The sequence below is a fragment of the Triticum dicoccoides genome, chromosome 7A, assembly GCF_002162155.2.
Source record: "Triticum dicoccoides isolate Atlit2015 ecotype Zavitan chromosome 7A, WEW_v2.0, whole genome shotgun sequence".
Classification (NCBI taxonomy): Eukaryota; Viridiplantae; Streptophyta; class Magnoliopsida; order Poales; family Poaceae; genus Triticum; species Triticum dicoccoides.
Window position 1 is genome coordinate 121,135,250 of NC_041392.1, and position 6,033 is coordinate 121,141,282.

Here is a 6,033-nt window from a genome sequence, read left to right on the forward strand (position 1 = left end):
GTCCCGGTTGGTGCCACCAACCGGGACCAAAGGCCTTGTGCGGCTGCGGCATCGAAAGTTTAGTCCCACCAGCTAATTGAGAGGGGTGTGCAGTGGTTTATAAGCCCCACTGCCGCACCCCTCTCGAGCTTTTCTCCATTGCAGGCTTACGGGCCTAATTGTCACTGCTATGCATGTGGGCCTACTGGGCCTCCTGCGGTCCTGAATCCTAGCCCTTTGATGGGTTTCTAGTCATATTCAGGCCGTGGGGGCCCAGTAGGTGGATTTTTTTGTTGCTTTATTTATTTTATTTTGTTTTGTTTTCTGCTTTATTTTTTAATTCTTTATGCTTTTAGTTTTAGAAAAATTATAAACTTTTTGTTAATGCCATTAGTTTTCAAATTTGAAAACACTTTTTTTGTTTTTTTGTTTTCTTTGTTGCTTTATTTATTTTATTTTGTTTCTACTTACAACAAAATACTTATTGTTGCTATTTTTTTCCAGTTTTTTGTTTTGTTTTCTACATTATTTATTTTCTTTTGTTTTTTGCTTTATTTTTTTATTCTTTTTGCTTTTAGTTTTAGAAAAATTATAAACTTTCTGTTAGTGCCATTTTATTTCGTGATTAACTTTACTATAAAAATAGTTTTTTTCCTATTTTTTATTTGTTTTTTGCATTATTTATTTTCTTTTGTTTTTTGCTTTAATTTTTAATTCTATTTGCTTTTAGGTTAGCAAAATTATAAACTTTCTGTTAGTGCCATTAGTTTTAGAAAAATTATAAACTTTCTGTTAGTGCCATTACTTTTCAAATTTGAATAGTTAAAATTTGAATTCTTTCTGTTTGTGATTAACTTACTAAAAAATGAGAATAGATGCGCTTACAGAGAAAATTCAACCTAAATTCATAGTAAATTTCTATGAATTGCAGGGAAATTCACTATGAATTTAGGTTAAACTTTTCTCTATTAGGGCATCTATTTTCACTTTGAGAGGAGCTCAACAAGGCAGAGAGGGAAGGGCTTATAAAACCGGTGTGAGCCCCCTTTGGTTGGCGAGGTGGGACTAAACTCTGCCCGCAACGAGGACCAACCCTTTAGTCCCGGTTTGTGGCACAAACTGGGACTAATGGTCATGGGCCAGGGGCGAGGAGCAAAATTATAAACTTTCTGTTAGTGCCATTAGTTTTAGAAAGTTGAAAGTTGGAATGGGCCAGGGACTAATGGTCATGGTATTACGAGGGCCGAACCGTAAGACATGAAAGCATTTCAAATGAACTCTGAAAAAGTTGAAAGTTGGCATGGTATCATAATTTCACCCACATAGCATGTGCATGTACAAAACGGACAATGGTAGCATGTTCGTGTGTTACGAAGTTGGCATGGTATCATCATAATAGTTGCGGGAGAAAGTCTTCACTTTTTCTTCGCTTGTGTCATTTGCTTATTGCACCGTAACCATGGATAATCTTCATTGTTTATCAGGATGCTTGGGTCAGCCTTGACATTGAAGGGAGGAATTTCATGAAACTTTTCATAATCTTCAGACATGTCTGTCTTGCCGTCCACTCCCAGGATGTCCCTTTTTCCTGAAAGAACTATGTGGTGCTTTGGCTCATCGTATGATGTATTCGCTTCCTTATCTTTTCTTTTTCTCGGTTTGGTAGACATGTCCTTCACATAGATAACCTGTGCCACATCATTGGCTAGGACGAACGGTTCGTCAGTGTACCCAAGATATAATATGTGTCCTTTCCGCTCTCGGTTGCTGCATCAAAGCGGACACCGCTGTTTTGGTTGGTGCTCTTTTGATCTTGGGCGATCGTGTAAAATGTAGTCCCATTTATCTCGTCTCCTTTGTAAGTCAATACAGTCAAAGATGGTCCCCTGGACAACAAGTACAACTCATCACAAACAGTGTTGTCACCTCTGAGACGTGTTTCCAACCAACTGCTGAAAGTCCTGATGTGTTCACATGTAATCCAGTCGCCGCACTGCTCCGGGTGTTTGGAGCGCAGACTGTTCTTGTGTTCACCGACATACAGGGTCACCAAGGTAGAGTTCTGTAGAACTGTGTAGTGTGCTTGAGACCAACAATATCCGTCCCTGCATATTATTGAGTCTCTTCCAAGAGTGCCTTTTCCAGTCAGTCTCCCCTCATACCGCGATTTAGGGAGACCTATCTTCTTAAGGCCAGGAATGAAGTCAACACAAAACCTGATAACATCCTCTGTTTGATGGCCCATGGAGATGCTTCCTTCTGGCCTAGCGCTGTTACGGACATATTTCTTTAGGACTCCCATGAACCTCTCAAAGGGGAACATATTGTGTAGAAATACGGGCCCCAGGATGACAATCTCGTCGACTAGATGAACTAGGACGTGCGTCATGATATTGAAGAAGGATGGTGGGAACACCAGCTCGAAACTGACAAGACATTGCGCCACATCACTCCTTAGCCTTGGTACGATTTCTGGATCGATCACCTTCTGAGAGATTGCATTGAGGAATGCACATAGCTTCACAATGGCTAATCGGACGTTTTCCGGTAGAAGCCCCCTCAATGCAACCGGAAGCAGTTGCGTCATAATCATGTGGCAGTCATGAGACTTTAGGTTCTGAAACTTTTTCTCTGGCATATTTATTATTCCCTTTATATTCGACGAGAAGCCAGTCATGACCTTCATACTGAGCAGGCATTCAAAGAAGATTTCTTTCTCTTCTTTCGTAAGAGCGTAGCTGGCAGGAGCTTTATACTGCTTCGGAGGCATGGCGTCTTTTTCGTGCAAACGTTGCAGGTCCTCCCGTGCCTCAGGTGTATCTTTTGTCTTCCCATACACGCCCAAGAAGCCTAGCAGGTTCACGCAAAGGTTCTTCGTCACGTGCATCATGTCGATTGAAGAGCGGACCTCTAGGTCTTTCCAGTAGGGTAGGTCCCAAAATATAGGTTTCTTCTTCCACATGGGTGTGTGTCCCTCAGCGTCATTCGGAACAGCTAGTCCACCGGGACCCTTTCCAAAGATTACGTAGTGTAAATCATTGACCATAGCAAGTACGTGATCACCGGTACGCATGGCGGGCTTCTTCCGGTGATCTGCCTCGCCTTTGAAATGCTTGCCTTTCTTTCGACATTGATGGTTGGTCGGAAGAAATCGACGATGGCCCAGGTACACATTCTTCCTGCATTTGCCCAGGTATATACTTTCAGTGTCATCTAAATAGTGCGTGCATGCGTGGTATCCTTTGTTTGTCTGTCCTGAAAGGTTACTGAGAGCGGGCCAATCGTTGATGGTCACGAACAGCAACGCCTTAAGGTTAAATTCCTCCTGTCTATGCTCATCCCATGTACGTACACCGTTTCCATTCCACAGCTGTAAAAGTTCTTCAACTAATGGCCTTAGGTACACATCAATGTCCTTGCCGGGTTGCTTAGGGCCTTGGATGAGAACTGGCATCATAATGAACTTCCGCTTCATGCACATCCAAGGAGGAAGGTTATACATACATAGAGTCACGGGCCAGGTGCTGTGATTGCTGCTCTGCTCCCCGAAAGGATTAATGCCATCCGCACTTAAAGCAAACCATACATTCCTTGGGTCCTTTCCAAACTCACCCCAGTACTTTCTCTCGATTTTTCTCCACTGCGACCCGTCAGCGGGTGCTCTCAACTTCCCATCTTTCTTTTGGTTCTCACTGTGCCATCACATCAAGTTGGCATGCTCTTTGTTTCTGAATAGACGTTTCCACTGTGGTATTATAGGAGCATACCACATCACCTTCGCAGGAACCCTCTTCCTGGGGGGGCTCGCCGTCAACATCACCAGGGTCATCTCGTCTGATCTTATACCGCAATGCACCGCATACCGGGAATGCGTTCAGATCCTTGTATGCACCGCAGTAGAGGATGCAGTCATTAGGGCATGCATGTATCTTCTCCACCTCCAATCCTAGAGGGCATACGTCCTTCTTTGCTGCGTATGTACTATCGGGCAATTCGTTATCCTTTGGAAGCTTCTTCTTCAATATTTTCAGTAGCTTCTCAAATCCTTTGTCAGCCACAGCATTCTCTGCCTTCCACTGCAGCAATTCCATTATGGTACCGAGCTTTGTGTTGCCATCTTCGCAATTGGGGTATAACCCTTTTTTGTGATCCTCTAACATGCGATCGAACTTCAGCTTCTCCTTTTGACTTTCGCATTGCGTCCTTGCATCGACAATGACCCGGCAGAGATCATCATCATCGGGCACATCGTCTGGTTCCTCTTGATCTTCAGCAGCTTCACCCGTTGCAGCATCATTGGGCACATCGTCTGGTTCCTCTTGATCTTCACCAGCTCCCCCCGTTGCAGCATCACCGTATTCAGGGGGCACATAGTTGTCATCGTACTCTTCTTCTTCGCCGTCTTCCATCATAACCCCTATTTCTCCGTGCCTCGTCCAAACATTATAGTGTGGCATGAAACCCCTGTAAAGCAGGTGGGAGTGAAGGATTTTCCGGTTAGAGTAAGACCTCGTATTCCCACATTCAGTGCATGGACAACACATGAAACCATTCTGCTTGTTTGCCTCAGCCGCATCGAGAAACTCATGCACGCCCTTAATGTACTCGCAAGTGTGTCTGTCACCGTACATCCAATGTCGGTTCATCTGCGTGCATTATATATAATTAAGTGTCCAAATTAATAGAAGTTCATCATCACATTAAAACCAAAGTGCACACATAGTTCTCATCTAACAACATATAGCTCTCCAGAGCATCTAATTAATTAAACCATACATTGAAACTATGTAAAACATTTCAATGCGAAAACAAATGCGATCATAATCGCAACCAAGGTAACAATTGATCCAACGGCATAATGATACCAAGCCTCGGTATGAATGGCATATTTTCTAATCTTTCTAATCTTCAAGCACATTGCATCCATCTTGATCTTGTGATCATTGACGACATCCGCAACATGCAACTCCAATATCATCTTCTCCTCCTCAATTTTTTTTTATTTTTTCCTTCAACAAATTGTTTTCTTCTTCAACTAAATTTAACCTCTCGACAATAGGGTCAGTTGGCATTTCCGATTCACATACATCCTACATAAATAAAATCTATGTCGCGTTGGTCGGCATAATTTTCATAAACAATAAATGAACCAATAGTTATAAACATAATATATATACCACATCCGAATCATAGACAGGACGAGGGCCGACGGGGGTGGATACCAAAACCATCGCACTATATAAGATGCAATAATAAAAGTAAGAAAATAATACAAGTATCTATGTAAACATACAAGTAAGAATATTTTTCCTTTCAGAAAGAAGATAAAAACAAGAGGCTCACCACGGTGGTGTCGGCGATGAGCTCGGCGCAGGTGATCGACGGCGGTGAAGACGGGGACGGGGCGTGACGGACCGCTAAACCTAGACAAATATTATGGAAAATGGAGCTTGGAGATCGAGCTTGGAGAGGAGAAATCTTAAGTAGTGTGGCTCGGGCATTCCATCGAACACCTTGTGTGCATAGGAGGTGAGCTAGAGCACCACCAAGCCCTCTCCCCCTCGGCCAGAGAAAAATAGAGCACTGGTGTTCTCTGCTCGCGAGCGAGGGGTATATATAGGCACCTCATTGGTCCCGGTTGGTGACATGAACCAGGACTAAAGGGGAGCCCTTGGTCCCGGTTCAAGCCACCAACCGGGACCAATGGTGGTGGGCCAGGAGCGAGGCCCATTGGTCCTGGTTCATCCCACCAACCGGGACCAAAAGGTCCAGATGAACCGGGACCAATGGCCCACGTGGCCCGGCCGGCCCCCTGGGCTCACGAACTGGGACCAATGCCCACATTGGTCCCGGTTCTAGACTGAACCGGGACTAATGGGCTGACCTGGCCTGGACCAAAGCCCTGTTTTCTACTAGTGTATTAATCTCCTACTACTTAGTTATTTCCTTTGCTTTTTACTTTGCTTTTACTTTACTTTGCATCTTTATCACAAAAATACCAAAAATATTATCTTATCATATCTATCAGATCTCACTCTCGTAAGTGGCCGTGTA